The sequence below is a fragment of the Mobula birostris genome, chromosome 1 (genome assembly GCF_030028105.1).
Source record: "Mobula birostris isolate sMobBir1 chromosome 1, sMobBir1.hap1, whole genome shotgun sequence".
NCBI lineage: Eukaryota > Metazoa > Chordata > Chondrichthyes > Myliobatiformes > Myliobatidae > Mobula > Mobula birostris.
In genome coordinates this window covers 9,760,084-9,777,159 of record NC_092370.1, presented here as the reverse complement: position 1 = coordinate 9,777,159, position 17,076 = coordinate 9,760,084, and the positions used below count along the sequence as shown (strand labels likewise).

At 44.7% G+C, this 17,076-nt stretch overlaps 1 protein-coding gene and 1 long non-coding RNA gene across 3 annotated transcripts in view; one reads left to right on the top strand and one right to left on the bottom strand.

Annotated features, from left to right (window-relative positions):
* Positions 1-9,213, bottom strand: part of LOC140194901 (ras-related protein Ral-A) — a 33,345-nt gene extending 24,132 nt beyond the window's left edge. Inside the window, exon 1 of the mRNA XM_072252243.1 lies at positions 9,044-9,213. The gene's annotated coding sequence lies outside the window, so the exon portion shown is untranslated. The remainder of the gene's footprint in view (positions 1-9,043) is intronic.
* A 2-nt stretch (positions 9,214-9,215) lies between these two features.
* The window catches only part of LOC140194907 (uncharacterized), a 61,287-nt gene continuing 53,426 nt past the window's right edge, over positions 9,216-17,076 (top strand). For both annotated transcript variants that reach the window (XR_011885326.1, XR_011885325.1), the window contains exon 1: positions 9,216-9,285. This is a non-coding gene — a long non-coding RNA (uncharacterized lncRNA). The remainder of the gene's footprint in view (positions 9,286-17,076) is intronic.

Below are 17,076 nucleotides of genomic sequence, written 5' to 3'. Positions count from 1 at the left end.
CCTTTAGAACAGAGATGAGGAGGGATTTCTTTAGCCAGAAGGGTTGTGAATCTTAAAACACAAATGTCCTGGATTAAATTGTTTTGGAATGAGCCAGACCAGTAAACCAAAGCAAGGAACCTGAATGCTTGTTCAATTTTTATGAACTTTCTATAATACTATATTATATAATGAACAGGTCATTCCTATAGGAGTCTCAGCTTAATTCTTACTTTATTGTAACAATATATTCACCAATAAATTCAAATAAAAGCAATTTACGCTGACACCATTACAACCAATAATCGCCACGCTTTTCCACAAAAACGATGAAGAGGTGACACATTCTGCAGCTTCCTGGTGCCCAGATTCATTTTTTGGGTGTGGTGCTTATTCTAACTTGCAACTGAATAACAACCATACTGTCTCTCACACACACATACAAAAAGTTTACAGCCTGAAGTTAAAAGCTTCCTCAAATCAGGTTAACGCCCATGCAACAGTGTTTACAAATAAAGTTGCCTGTAACAAAGAATACCACGACCAAGGTGTTGCTAGAAATCAAGTTAGGGCCACTGAACTGCAGGAGCAACACCAGTTCAGCTTCAAATCAACACTGCGATATCACAATGTTTTAAAATACTTGTTCAGACAAGTTAAACATGACAGAAATCCTTTTCTCTCACTGTGAACAAACTGCTGTATTTCAAATTACACAAAGGAAGAGAAAGCCTTGCTTTAATGAACGGCGATATGGACAAGAGTACAGTATCGTTTTGTTAAACTTTACCTTAAACAGACACATTAAACAGGCAGTCAGGGATCCCAACCACAATATGCAATTAAAAGGGATGAGTCAGTCAGGCATACCACAATGTATTATGAATGCTGTCTCAACAAGTCAGGCTTTACCAATCAAGCAGTTCTATCGGCTCATTACCCCATTTCATTCTGGAGCACAGAATGACTGGGGAAAATGACATTCAATGATGGAATCATGTCAGAGATCACCACCACCCAGGTCATGCTCAATTCTCGCTGCTGCCATCAGGCAGAAGGTACAGGAGCCTCAGGACTCACACCACCAGGTTCAAGAACAGTTACTACCCCTCATCCATCAGGCTCTTGAACAAAAGGGGATAATGTGCTGGAGCTTTTGGAGAGCATCAAGTTGAATAAGTCACCGGGACCGGATAAGATATACCCCAGGCTACTGTGGGAGGTGAGGGAGGAGATTGCTGAGTCTCTGGCAATGATCTTTGCATCATCAATCAGGACGGGAGAGGTTCCGGAGGATTGGAGGGTTGCAGATGTTGTTCCTTTATTCAAGAAAGGGAGTAGAGATAGCCCAGGAAATTATAGACCAGTGAGTCTTACTTCAGTGGTTGGTAAGCTGATGGAGAAGATCCTGACAGGCAGGATTTATGAACATTTGGAGAGGTATAATATGATTAGGAACAGTCAGCATGGCTTTGTCAAGGGCAGGTCCTGCCTTACGAACCCGATTGAATTTTTTGAGGATGTGACTAAACACATTGATGAAGGAAGAGCAGTAGATGTAGTGTATATGGATTTCAGCAAGGCATTTGATAAGTTACCCCATGCAAGGCTTATTGAGAAAGTAAGAAGGCATGGGATCGAAGGGGACCTTGCTTCGTGGATCCAGAAGTGGCTTGCCCACAGGAGGCAAAGAGTGGTGGTAGACGGGTCATATTCTGCATGGAGGTCAGTGACCAGTGGTATGCCTCAGGGATCTGTTCTGGGACCCTTACTCTTCGTGATTTTTATAAATGACCTGGATGAGGGAGTGGAGGGATGGGTTAGTAAGTTTGCTGATGACACAAAGGTTGGAGGTGTTGTGGATAGTGTGGAGGGCTGTCAGAGGTTACAGTGGGACATTGATAGGATGCAAAACTGGGCTGAGAAGTGGCAGATGGAGTTCAACCCAGATATATGTGAAGTGCAGACACGAGGAAATCTGCAGATGCTGGAAATTCAAGCAACACACACAAAAGTCAAATCTCTTACTATCTTTTCTTTCAAAGGGTCCCGGCCCGAAACGTTGACTGTACCTCTTCCTATAGATGCTGCCTGGCCTGCTGCGTTCACCAGCATTTTTTGTGTGTGTTGCTTAAGTGTGAAGTGGTTCATTTTGGTAGGTCAAATATGATGGCAGAATATAGTATTAATGGTAAGACTCTTGGCAGTGTGGAGAATCAGAGGGATCTTAGGGTCTGAGTCCATAGGATGCTCAAAGCAGCTGCGCAGGTTGACTCTGTGGTTAAGAAGGCATACGGTGTATTCGCCTTCATCAATCGTGGAATTGAGCTTAGGAGCCGAGAGGTAATGTTGCAGCTATATAGCACCCCACTTGGAGTAATGTGCTCAGTTCTGGTTGCCTCACTACAGGAAGGATGTGGAAACCATAGAAAGGGTGCAAAGGAGATTTACAAGGATGTTGCCTGGATTGGGGAGCATGCCTTATGAAAACAGGCTGAGTGAACTTGGTCTTTTGTCCTTGGAGCGACAGAGGATGAGAGGTGACCTGATAGAGGTGTATAAGATGATGAGAGGCACTGATCGTGTGGATAGTCAGAGGCTTTTTTCCCCAGAGCTGAAATGGTTGCCACAAGAGGACACAGGTTTAAGGTGCTGGGGAGTAGGTACAGAGGAGATGTCATGGGTAAGCCTAGTAATTTCTAAGGTAGGGACATGTTCAGCACAACTTTGTGGGCCGAAGGGCCTGTATTGTGCTGTAGGTTTTCTATCTTTCTAACTACACTCATTTGCCCAATCATTGAAATGATTTCACTTTAAGGACTGTTTATGTCATTATCTCATACTCTCGTTATCTATTGCTATTTGCTTATATTTGCATTTGCAGTTTGTTGTCTTCTGCACTCTAGTCAATCTTTAGTTGAGCCTGCAATAGTTCCTATTCTTTAGATTTGCTGAGTATGCCCACAAGAAAATAAACTGTGACATATGTACTTCAGACAATAACGTTTACTTTGAACTTTGAATCGTAGTATAAATCAACAATGCCATGTCAACTGAAAGGAGATAGCGGTGTGAGTGAATAGTGTCTTGTCCTCACCAATCTAACTGCCACTGGTAAAGACAACTTCACATTGAGGACACTCCCCAATGCACGCAGATGGATGGATCTGAAAACCTAGCAGCTTAAAACTAGATGTCTCTTGAGCTGTCTGTAACACCATCACCATCATTAACCAAGCCTAGTTAAACATCAGTAGAGGAACATAACAGGCACGGAAGTAATGTTTGACCAGGACATGCCAATCTAATAACTATAAATTAAAAAATTCCATCCATGCTGAACAGCAGAAGCAAAGTCTAACATTTCTGTAACTAGCAAATCAGAACAAAGTTCTGTAGAAGGTCAACAGCAGCTGTGAAGAGGAACCTCTGCCCAAAACTAAACTCTTTACTCCTTCCCAGAGATGCTGCCTGACCTGCTGAGATCCTCCAACATTTTGTGTGTGTTGCTCTGGATTTCCAGCACCTGCAGAACCTGCAACACCCAAATGTGAACAGCGGTCATTTACAGGTGGTGGGATACGGACTCCCAGGTCAAAGTTAGGATGTGGAAGCAGCTTAATTTGGATTTTAACAGTTCAGTGGGGTACTTTGGCACAACCTTCTCAAAAGGGATTAGGGACGGGCATGAAGGCTTTTTCCCAGGGAAGAAACAGCTACTAACAGGGGGCAGAGTTTTAAGGTAATTGGAGGAAAGTATAAGGGGGATGACAGAAGTAACTTCTTTACACAGACAGTGGTGGGTGGTGGTGAAGGCAGATACATTAGGGACATTTAAGAAACTCTTAGGTAGGCACATGGACGACAGAAAAACGGAGGGCTATGTAGGAGGGAAAGGTTAGATTGATCTTGGAGTAGGTTAAAAAGCTGACATAATATTGTGTACCAGAGTGGCTGAACTTTGCTGTATTGTTCTATGAAATGCCCACGTTGCCAGCAACACTCACAGTTCACTTAGAAATTAAGAAAATTAACATTAATTTACCTCTTGCTCGGTGTAGAAAACTCCAGAAAACTCCATCCAACACTGAGCAAGAGAACAAGGATTAGATCGGACACCAAAAAAAGTTATATCATCAAAATTGGGTAGCAAATAACCACAGGAATGTAAACAGTTTTTAGTGAAGACCAATACAAACTCACACATAACACGCAAAATGCTGGAGGAACTCAGCAGGTCAGGCAACATCTATATGCTGCATAGAGAAATCATATCATTATCACCAGTTATCATTAGATTCTGCCTGACCTGCCGAGTTCTTCCAGCATTGCGTGATGCTTTAGGTTTCTCAGCATCTGCAGAATCTCTCCTGTTTATAATACAAACTCATTTATTTTAGTCAGACTCCCTTTCCACAATGAACGTTATAATTTGAGATAATGTTAAATCAATACAATTTTAAACCACTATATTGCAAGGAGATTTGTAGACAATAATTTTCCTCTTCAACCTCTTTTAAATAAAGAGCATTAATCAAAGGCAACTAGGTGGTGACAACGTTAAAATCTAAGGGAATAAATCAGAAAATGAAAAAATCCATGTTCAGTGACCATCTTTAAAAATATCAAAACTTATTGTTATAGTTTCCATTACTAAGGACCCCCGCCACCCAGGACACGCCCTCTTCTCATTGCAGCCATCAGGTAGGATGCACACACGCAACGATTCAGGAACAGCTTCTTCCCCTCTGCCATCTGATTTCTGAATGGACATCAAACCCATGAACATTACCTCACTACTTCTTAATCTCTATTTCTGCACTACTTAATTTATATATATTTACTGCAATTAGTTTTTCATATATTATATAAAACAATATGTATTACATGGTACTGCTGCTGTAAAGTTAACAAATATCACAACATAACCTGGTGATATTAACCTGATTCTTTCAAGTACAAGCTAGAGAGCCTTGAAATCGATGGAGGAGGCCTTTTGATCCATGCTGATAGAATCAACTCTAAACACTTTTCCACTCTACACCCACTACTTTGCCCCCCCCAACATTCCCTGAAGATTTTTCCCTTTTAAAATTTTCCAAATCTCATTTCCTCTTCCTACTTTGATGATATAACTCACTAGAGCTTTTAGTTAATTTCTTCTGACTATTTTTGCCAATTATTTTGAATTTCTGGTTACTGACAATGGAAGGAGTTTTTCAGGATTGATGATTTTCCGCAATTCACCCCACACGATGGCCTTCGCATGATTTTCTATTTTGGTTATCACCTTTCAAGACTTCAAACATCCAACCAGAAAGGAACAGGTACGCACACAATGAAGTATTCTTGAAATTAAAGTAAATCCAACCCCTCCTTGTAGAAATAACCAGATTATCAAGTGCAAACTGGAGGCAGTGGGGAAGAATCTGGCAAATCAAATGTTCACTTAATTAGACTAATCAGAATATGAGAAACATTACCAGCGTAGCTTGACAATTTGAGTTAAAAAATAAACTCAAACCCCACAGCACAAGAGTGAACATTGAACCTCAGATTCAGGACACCTTTGAGTCAACATGAACAGACGTGTTGACAATACCACACAGGGTTGAGCAAGAAGCAGTTCGAGGCTCTGGACACTGTTGTTTTAATGCAGTAAAATATCCTGTTGCTACTTTATTCAATACTCCCCTTCACCACACAAAATTCAAAACAGAAATAAATCAACTAGCCATTCAAGGAAACTACGCTGCAGCAAACAACAGGTAATCAAAACTATCGAGTGTATCGCTGGCACCAGCAAGGACAGAGATACAGAAAAAAAACAACAGTATCATGAAGGATCCCACCCAGCCTGCTCATGGACTGTTTGTCCCTATCCTCTTAGGGAGAAAGCTACGTTGCATCCACATCAAGGACCACCAGACTCAGAAACAGTTAACTTTCCCCAAGCAGGAAGGCTGATAAACACCCCCACCCACTAGCCCACCCCAACAGCACTACTTCATCATTTCCTGTCACTCCTGTGCCTATGAACATACAATCAATGTATATAAGCTCTCTTATGTATTTATATTTATTGTGTTTTTTTAATGCTGCATTGGATCTGGAGTAACAATTATTTTTGCTCTTGACACTTGTGAACGGTAAATGACATTAATCTATCTTGAAGCCTTGTTCCTGATAATTGGGCCACTATACACACTCAGTGGACATACAAGAAGCATCCAGTCAAGTCCCACAGGATGGATGAGGGAACGTTTGCACAACATTTAGAAAATTCTTTTCTAATGTGTCAGAAAACCATTCTGAGTGTTCTACAAAATTGTCACCACAACCCCACGTGACTTTGCTACAGCTCGCTCCTCTTCAAACCAGTCTGTAAGGCTTCATCTCGAGGCCACCTCTGATGGCTATATTGAGGTCCTCCTTAATATATCCTCCATAAACTACAGGCAATCCAAAACCATTTACTCTGAAGCCTGTGCAGTCCCTGACACAGAAGAGATCACCAGGGGTTGATTAACATGCAACAGAGAGAAAATTTACAAAGCTGTTGCCAGGATTTGAGGACCTGATTTATAGGGAAAGACTGAGTAAGTCAGAACTTTATTCTCTGTGTAGGGGAATGAGGGGAGATTTGATAGAGGCATACAAATTATGAGGGCTATAGTTAGGGTAAATACAAGCAGGCTTTTTCCACTGAGGTTGGGTGGGACTAGAATTAGAGGTCATGGGTTAAGTGTGAAAAGTGAAATGCTTAAGGGGTACATGAGGGGGGAACTTCTTCTCTCAGAGGGCGGTGAGTGTGTGGAACGAGCTGCCAGCAGAAGAGGTGGATATGGGTCCAATTTCAACACTTAAGATAAGATTGGTTAAGTACATGGATCGGAGGGGTATGGAGGTGTAATATTCTTTCTTTCTTTTCAAATCTTTTTATTGTTATATTATACAGGAAATACATACAGGTGTAATATTCAATCATGTTTGTGGGTCTAGCAAGTGTTACAGAAAGCACTCTCTGCGAGTAGGTATAGTGATCATTTATTTACAAACAGTAAAAATTCATGTTCCCCAAGTTACAGACACGACAAAGCCAAATACTCAATAGACATTCGTACATTCAATTTACCTACTTGGTTAAAAGTGCGTGCCAAGCAGACCATCCCAATGGTCATGTCTTAAACAAAGGAAGAAGAGAGCAAGCCCCGTTCACATGCTATTTTATACACCAAGGGCATTTGAAACGGGACACCGGGCATCTATCCAATGGGAAAAGCAGGTGCTCCTTTTAAACAAACCAACCACAATGGAAGTTGCTTTCGACAATCAGAATAAGGCACGCACTCACCCGCCCCCCCCCCCCCACAAGACAGGAGGGCTATGGTCCAGATGCAGGTCAATAGGACTGGGTAGAATAACAGCTCAGCATGGACTAAAATGGGCCAAAGGGCCTGTTGCTGTGTTATAAGGCTCTATAAAGGGTCTCAATTTAAAACATTGACTGTCCATTTCCCTCTGCTGATGCTGCTTCAGCATACTTGCCGTTGTTTTCATTAACCAAAAAGTCACGTTCACTCTCAAACCCTTTCCTCTTCCCTGGCTCCACAATCTATTTTAATCTAATGCCCCTTGTATCTAAGGTAATGGATTTATTGCTGGTGTGCTTTTAACGACACTTGGAACCTGTTTTCCAAAACACTGCATCTCCCCTTTGACACTCTTTGAAAAGGAATGCTGGAACTTCCCCATTGGCCACCTGTCTCAAAAAGTTGTAGACACAGCCAGCTTCATCATGGCCGCTAGCCTCCCCAGCATCAAGAACACCTTCAAAAGGCAATGCCTCAAAAACAGGTATATGGAGGAATTTAAGGTGGGGGGGGTATATGGGAGGCAGGGTTTGAGGGTCGGCACAACATTAAGGGCCTGTAATGTGCTGTACTATTCTATGTTCTAAAAAGGCAACATCCATCATCAAAGACAGCCATCACCCGGACATGCCCTCTTCTCATTGCTAACATCCAGGTGGCGGTACAGAAGCCTGAAGACACATACTTTATGATTCAGGAACAGCTTCTTCACCTCCACCATCAGATTTCTGAATGAACAATGAACCCATGAACTCTCCTTTTCCTCTTAGTTAATATTGTAATTTAGTTTTATTTCAAAGCACTGCAACCACAAAAAGACAACAAATTTCACAGTACTATACCCGATTCAGAGAAGCTGTGTCAAATTGTATTTACTAATACTCCCACCAAGCACCTTACTCCACTACAGAAATCATATTTAAGGAAGTGGGCGAGGTGAGTTTAGTAGGTAGCCTGGTGATTTGGGGTTCGGAGTAGAACAAGCCCGTAAAAGGGGTGCGGGGACAGGGCGGGTTGATGAGCAGCCCGGGGACGGAGGGGCTTTGCAGCGGTTGAGTCCTACTGGGGGGTCTCGGACCGAAACGTCGACCGTACTCTTTTTCATAGACTCTGGCCGGCCTGCTGAGTTCCTCCAGCATTTTGTGTGTTGAATGGCCCGGCGAGCGGGTTAGCGAATAGATGGGGAACGGGGCCAAGTGTTGCACGGACCGGGCCCGAGGCTGGGTGGGCTAGTGGAAGCTTGATGACTGGGTGGAGAGGGGGGTAAAGACCGGGGGGATTGAGGGGCGGTGCCCTGGAGGCTCAGAGATTTACAGCAGTTGAATGGTCTGGAGACTGGGCGGGGTGGGGCGGGTTACTGAATGGACCAGGGACGGGGACTCCCAATGGATCGGGGGTGGTACGGTGGAGGCTCGGTAACAGGAGCTGGGGGACGGGGGATTGGGGAGGGGGAGAGGGTGGTGAGGTACTGTGGGGGCCTGCGGACTCCCCGTGGATCAGGGGCGTGGTGCCGTGGAGGCACGGGAACGGCATCTCCCTGGGGATCGAGGCCCGGGTCTCCCCGCGGGGTGTGGTACCATGAAGGCCCGGGGATGGGGTCTCCCCATGAATCGGATCCCGGGGCCGGGACAACGGTTGAATGCCCGGGACCGGAGTCCCACCACCCACCCCTCCACAGACTTCAAACCCACCGTCGACGGCGGTCGTGACCGATCTTTCCTCAACGCTCCTTCCCTCCTTGCGCTCAGCGATCGTCGCCCAGCCCAGCCCAGCCCCGCCGACTGCCGCCCACCCAGGCCGCTCCGATCACGGCGTCAGAGGGAGCGGCGGCCGAACGTCAGACAACAACCAGGCGGCGGCGGCGGAAGTGACGTCGCGCGCCGGCGCCGCCGCTTCCGGAGCGTTGCTAACCCTGGGCGCGGGCTTTGTGCAGGCAAGTGGGAACCGAGTGGCCTCGGCTGCTGTAAATCTCAGTCTTTTCACCCCTGCTGTTGATGCAGTGCTTTACCGTGGTAAAATTTACCGCGGTGTTTGGTAAGGATAGCAACAGAGCGGGGGAATGGGTGTGGCGCTCTTGGGGCTGGCAGCTCCAGCTCCAGTTAAAGAACGGCGACTGGAAAAGAAAAGGAAATTGTGGACTGAATTCCAGTAGTTAATGGCGTAGTTGCAAATAGTGGATTAGTTGAATTTGGGATAATCTAGAACATAAATATTTTACCATATACTACCTTGAGATTAATTGTCTTGCAGGCATTTACAGGAAAATAAAGAAATACAGTAGAATTTATGAACAGGAGGAAATCTGCGGATGCTGGAAATTCAAGCAACACACATCAAAGTTGCTGGTGAACGCAGCGGGCCAGGCAGCATCTATAGGAAGAGGTACAGTCGACGTTTTGGGCCGACACCCTTCGTCAGGACTAACTGAAAGAAGAGCTAAGAAGATCAAATCTCTTACTAGCTGTTCTTTCAGTTAGTCCTGACAAAGGGTGTCAGCCCGAAACGTCGACTGTACCTCTTCCTATAGACAGAATTTATGAAAGTCTATACAATCAGTGGGCAAAAGAAGACACACACAAAGTGCTGGGAAAACTCAGCAAGTCGGGCAGCATCTTTTATGACGAACAAACAGGATAAAAAGATGGAGAAGGGGAATGAGGCTAGCAAAAGAATACATTGTGCAAGTAAAGAATACTGAGAAGATGAGTTGTAGAATTCCTGAAAGTGAGTTCGTAAATTGTGGAATCAGTTCATTGTGAAGTTTTTCCACGCTGGTTCAGGAGCCTGGTGGTTGAAAAGTCGTAACTGTTCCTGAACCTGGTGGTGTGGGACTTTAGGCTCCTGTAGTAGAGAGTGGTGGGGAAAAAAATGTGTTTAATGATAGGATCCCATTGAAGTTGCTACATCTGCCATTCACATCCTCTTTGAGCACCATTCAGAGGCCCCAAGTAGTCTTTCCAGGTGGGGCAGCACTTCACCTGTGAATCTGTTGGGGTTGTCTATGGCATCTGGTGCGCCAATGTGCTCCCACATTCCAAGAACATACATGTCGTTGGTTTATTGATCACATGGCTGTAATTGGGCAACAACAGCGTGTTGAGGGGTGGGGTGGAGATGCGTCTCTTCCAAAGGAGGAATAAGGCGCTCCTTCCCTCCTGGAGCCTGCAGGTCACCCTTGGGCAAGGTGTAGCACCTGGTTAGCCCACCCCCCCGGATCAGGGTCATACTAAGCCATGGGAGCAGCTGGTGCATATCACAGGTTCTGGTTATGGCTGGGGTCACCTATCTTATAAAGACACTGCCCAGAAGAAGGCAATGGCAAACCACTTCTGTAGAAAAATTTGCCAAGAACAATCATGATCATGAGACCATGATTGCCCAGGTCATATGACACGGCTCATAATGATGATGATGATGAGGCTTGTTTGGCTGGAAGGGCCTGTTAGCTTGCTGTTTCTCAAAATTAAATTAAACTTGGTTGGAATTCATACTCATTATCAAATATTAGAAATCAAAATGTGAAGTTGCAGTTTGTAGCCATATATAGTACAATTACATTAGTACCAAGGACATCTCTCTTTGACTGAAGATAAAGAAAAGTGGAAGTAATTAAATTAATCTTTTTCTTATTTCATCTTGTTAGAATTCATGGCATAGTGCTATCATATTTCTTACTTGTTTAATTGATGGCATTAGAGTGAAATATATTTGTTAAAAATTGGTGACAATATTTTTGAAAAACCTTATCCATTAGTCTGTATATTTTCTGCCTCATAGTCCATATTGTTATAGCCACTATCTATTAAATGCTCCCAATGGTGTGCACCTCAAATAACCTCTGACAACCAAGTCCAGCCCCTGGCCTTCACGTGTGGTTTAGCTACTAAGCCTGCTGGAACCGTTTCTACTGACAGGAGAAGGAGGCGAAGGTGGTTTACTGGCACCTTGAAACCCGTGGGTTCGGGCAGATGGGGCTCATCAGCTGTAGTTGGCAGCTCATCTAGGAGAAGGAAAACTCTGTTCTCAAATCTCTGCTGCCTTGCAGCTATACCCACTCACAGGAAAGGTTTGAGGAGTAAACCCAGGGAAGAATCCTGAGGCAGTCCCACATTGAGCTCAACGCTGACTGGTAACTCCTGCATCACTGGTGGTGCCAGACTGTATCAGTCTCTGCTGGTCTTTGGATTCATCAGATGCATGGAGAGGGGGAGCCTGCTGCGTGGGCAACAGCTTGCTCTCCATATTGTACTGCTCTGGCTTGGGTGTCATGCTGATGACTAGGGTGCAACATCCATAGTTGAGCCTGACTAGTGGAGGGTCTGGTGATATAACAACTGACTGAATACTTCTGACAAATCTTGTCTTTGGGTTGCAAATGAGTACATGGTTTAATTTTATGTTGGCTGATTGTTAGTCCAACTGGAATCTCCCTTCAAGCGGCTGGACACGTGACAAGGACAGTCAGCTTCAGTTCCTCTGGAATCCATAATGGGTTGTTCAAGCTGTGATTCATGTTTGTCTGGTGGAATGGAGTAATGTGCCAAGAATATTAAAAGACCAGCAGTGACATAAGACACGTGAGACCAATCAGGAACTGGTATATTTTAATTGGTTACAGGTTTATTATTGTTGCAGGTAACAAGATAAAGGGAAAAACTATTGTTGACATGCCATCCCAACAGATTATTCTGTACATAGTAGAATAGACAGCACAATAATGTAGTGGTCAGCATAACACTATCCTAGTATCAAAGATCTGGGTTCAATTCCCGCCATTGTCTGTAAAGAGTTTGTACATTTTCTTCATGACCGCGTTGGTTTCCTCCAGGTGCTCTGGTTTCCTCCCACGTTCCAAAGACATACAGTTAATAGGTGAATTGGTCACACGGGTTCATTGGGCCGGAAGGGCCTGTTACTGTGCTGTATCTCTAAATACAGATGCTGCAGTCTGCAGAAAGTGCTGGAGCAGCTCAGCAGGTCAGGCAGTGTCCGTGGTCAGTCAGTGTTTCAGGTTAAAAACTTTCCTCTGGACCGCTCTGGATGAAGAGCCTCAGTCTGAAATTTCAGCTGTCCATTTCCCATGGATGCTGCCTGACTTGCTGAGCTCCTCCAGCTCTATGTAGGTTATGCAGCAGTGAGGTTTGGTTACATTCATGGACACATTACTGTGCCGCAAATTATATCCTCGCTCTTCTCGTGCAGCAGCAAGTTAGTTCATTTGCATAGCAAGGCCACTTGCTTTAAAGTGGTTGCAGCTGCCCACGTTCTGCACTTGGTTTAGATTCAGGTTTGAAAGCGTATTAAAAAGGCAGTCTGACCTTTGTTAATCTTCATACTCCCTGCAATATATAATTGATCTTCCACTGTCGGCAGTGACTTCAGATCTCATCATCAAGGACCTCCACCATCCAGCCCATGCTCTCTTCTTGCTGCTGCCATCAGGAAGGAGGTACAGGAGCCTCAGGACCCACACCACCAGGTTCAGGAACAGTTATTACCCCTCAACCATCAGGCTCCTGAACCAGCATGGATAACTTCACTCACCTCAACTCTGAACTGATTCCACAACCTATAGACTCATTTTCAAGGACTCTACAACTCATGTTTTCTGTATTATTTACTTACTATTTATTTTTTATTATTATATGTTTTTTTTTATTTGCACAGTTTGTCTCCTTTCGCACATCATTTGTTCGTCGGTCTTTGTGTGTGTGGTAGTTTTTCACTGATTCTGTGTATTTCGTCCTCCTGTGAATGCCCACAAGAAAACAAATCTCAGAGTAGTATATAGTGACATATACAGTACTGTGCAAAAGTCTTAGGCACATATATATAGCTCGGGTGCTTTTGCACAGTACTGTAGTGGGTGATGCCAACAGGCTCAATAAACTGATTAGAAACTCTGGCCCTGTTATAGGGGTCAAACTGGACACACTGGAGGCTGCAATAGAACAAAGGACCCTACAGAAAATCATGCAGCACACACAAAAAATGCTGGTGAACGCAGCAGGCCAGGCAGCATCTCTAGGAAGAGGTACAGTCGACGTTTCAGGCTGAGACCCTTTGTCGGGACTAACTGAAAGAAGAGATAGTAAGAGAATTGAAAGTGTGGGGGGGGGGGGGGGCGAGATCCGAAATGATGGGAGAAGACAGGAGGGGGAGGGATGGAGCTAAGAGTTGTTAAGTTGATTGGCAAAAGGGATATGAGGCTGGAGAAGGGAGAGGATCATGGAACGGGAGGCCTAGGGAGAAAGAAAGGAGGAGCGGGGGAAAGACCCAGAGGATGGGCAAGGAGTTATAGTGAGAGGGACAGAGGGAGAAAAAAAGAGGAAAAAAAGGGGAATGAAAAATAAATAAGGGAAGGGGTACAAAGGGAAGGTGGGGCATTAACGGAAGTTAGAGAAGTCAATGTTTATGCCATCAGGTTGGAGGCTACCCAGACGGAATATGAGGTGTTGTTTCTCCAACCTGAGTATGGCTTCATCTTGACAGTAGAGGAGGCCGTGGATAGACATATCAGAATGGGAATGGGACGTGGAATTAAAATGTGTGGCCACTGGAAGATCCTGCTTTCTCTGGCGGACAGAGCAGAAAATCATGGCAATTCTGGACAATGTTTCTCACTTCCTGGATGCCACCTTGGCTGAACAGAGGAGCGCTTCTAATAATAGACAAAGACAGCTGTGTTGCTCCAAAGAGCAGTATATGAAGTCATTCTTACCCTCGGCCATTTGGCTCTATAATGAGTCAACCTGTAGCTGGGGAAGTGATGACACCCTCCTGTTAGACTGTTTGAGGTAACTTATTTTTTATTCTTTTTTACTTCTCTTTTAATATTTGCATATGTATGTACATGTAATGGCATTGTGACACCATAATTTCTACTGTAATTTCTTTTGGGATCAATAAACTACCTATCTGTCTGTCTAGTAATTTTATGTATTGCACTGTACTGCTGCCACAAAAAAACTCATGACACGTGAGTGATGATAAACCTAATTCTGATATGGGACTCTGCTGTGGACTGTGTGGGAAGTAAGCAGGGAGAGAAGAGTCATGGCTGGCACCAGGGCAGGAATGGATTCTCAATATTCCTGGATTTCAGTGCTTTAAAAGGGATAGAGAGGGTGGAAAAAGGGGAGGAGGGGTGGCATTACTGGTCAGGGATGCTATTACAGCTACAGAAAGGGTGGGTAATGTAGCAGGATCCTCTTTTGAGTCAATATGGGTGGAAGTCAGGAACAGGAAGGGAGCAGTTACTCTACTGGGGGTATTCTATAGGCCCTCTGGTAGCAGCAGAGATACAGAGGAGCAGATTGGGAGGCAGATTTTGGAAAGGTGCAAAAATAACAGGGCTTCCCTAATATTGATTGGCACCTGATTAGTTCCAAGAGTTTAGATGGGGCAGAATTTGTTAAGTATGTCCAGGATGGATTCCTGTCACAGTATGTGGACAGGCCGACCAGGGGGAATGCCATACTAGATCTAGTACTAGGTAATGAACCGGGTCAGGTCACAGATCTCTCATTGGGTGAGCATTTGGGGGCCAGTGACCACCGCTCCCTGGCCTTTATAATTATCATGGAAAAGGATAGAATCAAAGAGGACAGGAAAATTTTTAATTGAGGAAGGGCAAATTATGAGGCTATAAGGCTAGACTTGTGGGTGTGAATTGGGATGATGTTTTTGCAGGGAAATGTACTATGGACATGTGGTCGATGTTTAGAGATCTCTTGCGGGATGTAAGGGATAAATTTGTCCCGGTGAGGAAGATAAAGAATGGTAGGGTGAAGGAACCATGGGTGACAAGTGAGGTGGAAAATCTAGTCAGGTGGAAGAAGGCAGCATACATGAGGTTTAGGAAGCAAGGATCAGATGGGTCTATTGAGGAATATAGGGAAGCAAGAAAGGAGCTTAAGAAGGGGCTGAGAAGAGCAAGAAGGGGGCATGAGAAGGCCTTGGCGAGTAGGGTAAAGGAAAACCCCAAGGCATTCTTCAGTTATGTGAAGAAAAAAAAGGATGACAGGAGTGAAGGTAGGACTGATTAGAGATAAAGGTGGGAAGATGTGCCTGGAGGCTGTGGAAGTGAGCGAGGTCCTCAATGAATACTTCTCTTCGGTATTCACCAATGAGAGGGAACTTGATGATGGTGAGGACAATATGAGTGAGGTTGATGTTCTGGAACATGTTGATATTAAGGGAGAGGAGGTGTTGGAGTTGTTAAAATACATTAGGACAGATAAGTCCCCGGGGCCTGATGGAATATTCCCCAGGCTGCTCCACGAGGCGAGAGAAGAGATTGCTGAGCCTCTGGCTAAGATCTTTATGTCCTGATTGTCCACGGGAATGGAACCGGAGGATTGGAGGGAGGCGAATGTTGTTCCCTTGTTCAAAAAAGGTAGTAGGGATAGTCCGGGTAATTATAGACCAGTGAGCTTACGTCTGTGCTGGGAAAGCTGTTGGAAAAGATTCTTGGAGCTAGGATCTATAGGCATTTAGAGAATCATGGTCTGATCAGGGACAGTCAGCATGGCTTTGTGAAGGGCAGATCGTTTCTAACAAGCCTCATAGAGTTCTTTGAGGAGGTGAGCAGGCATATAGATGAGGGTAGTGCAGTGGATATGATCTATATGGATTTTAGTAAGGCACTTGACAAGGTTCCACACGGTAGGCTTATTCAGAAAGTTAGAAGGCATGGGATCCAGGGAAGTTTGGCCAGGTGGATTCAGAATTGGCTTGCCTGCAGAAGGCAGAGGGTGGTGGTGGAGGGAGTACATTCAGATTGGAGGATTGTGACTAGTGGTGTCCCACAAGGATCTGTTCTGGGACGTCTACTTTTCGTGATTTTTATTAACGACCTGGATGGGGAGTTTGCAGACGACACAAAGGTTGGTGGTGTTGTAGATAGTGTAGAGGATTGTCAAAGATTGCAGAGAGACATTGATAGGATGCAGAAGTGGGCTGAGAAGTGGCAGATGGAGTTCAACCCAGAGAAGTGTGAGGTAGTACCCTTTGGAAGGACAAACTCCAAGGCAGAGTACAAGGTAAATGGCAGGATACTTGGTAGTGTGGAGGAGCAGAGGGATCTCGGGGTACATGTCCACAGATCCCTGAAAGTTGCCTCACAGGTGGATAAGGTAGTTAAGAAAGCTTATGGGGTGTTAGCTTTCATAAGTCGAGGGATAGAGTTTAAGAGTCGCGATGTAATGATGCAGCTCTATAAAACTCTGGTTAGGCCACACTTGGAGTACTGTGTCCGGTTCTGGTCACCTCTCTATAGGAAGGATGTGGAAGCATTGGAAAGGGTACAGAGGAGATTTACCAAGATGCTGCCTGGTTTAGAGGGTATGCATTATGATCAGAGATTAAGGGAGCTAGGGCTTTACTCTTTGGAGAGAAGGAGGATGAGCGGAGACATGATAGAGGTGTACAAGATAATAAGAGGAATAGATAGTGTGGATAGCCAGCATTTCCCCAGGGCACCACTGCTCAATACAAGAGGACATGGCTTTAAGGTAAGGGGTGGGAAGTTCAGGGGGGATATTAGAGGAAGGTTCTTTACTCAGAGAGTGGTTGGTGAGTGGAATGCACTGCCTGAGTCAGTGGTGGAGGCAGATACACTAGTGAAGTTTAAGAGACTACTATACAGGTATATGGAGGAATCTAAGGTGGGGGCTTATATGGGAGGCAGGGTTTGAGGGTCGGCACAACATTGTGGGCTGAA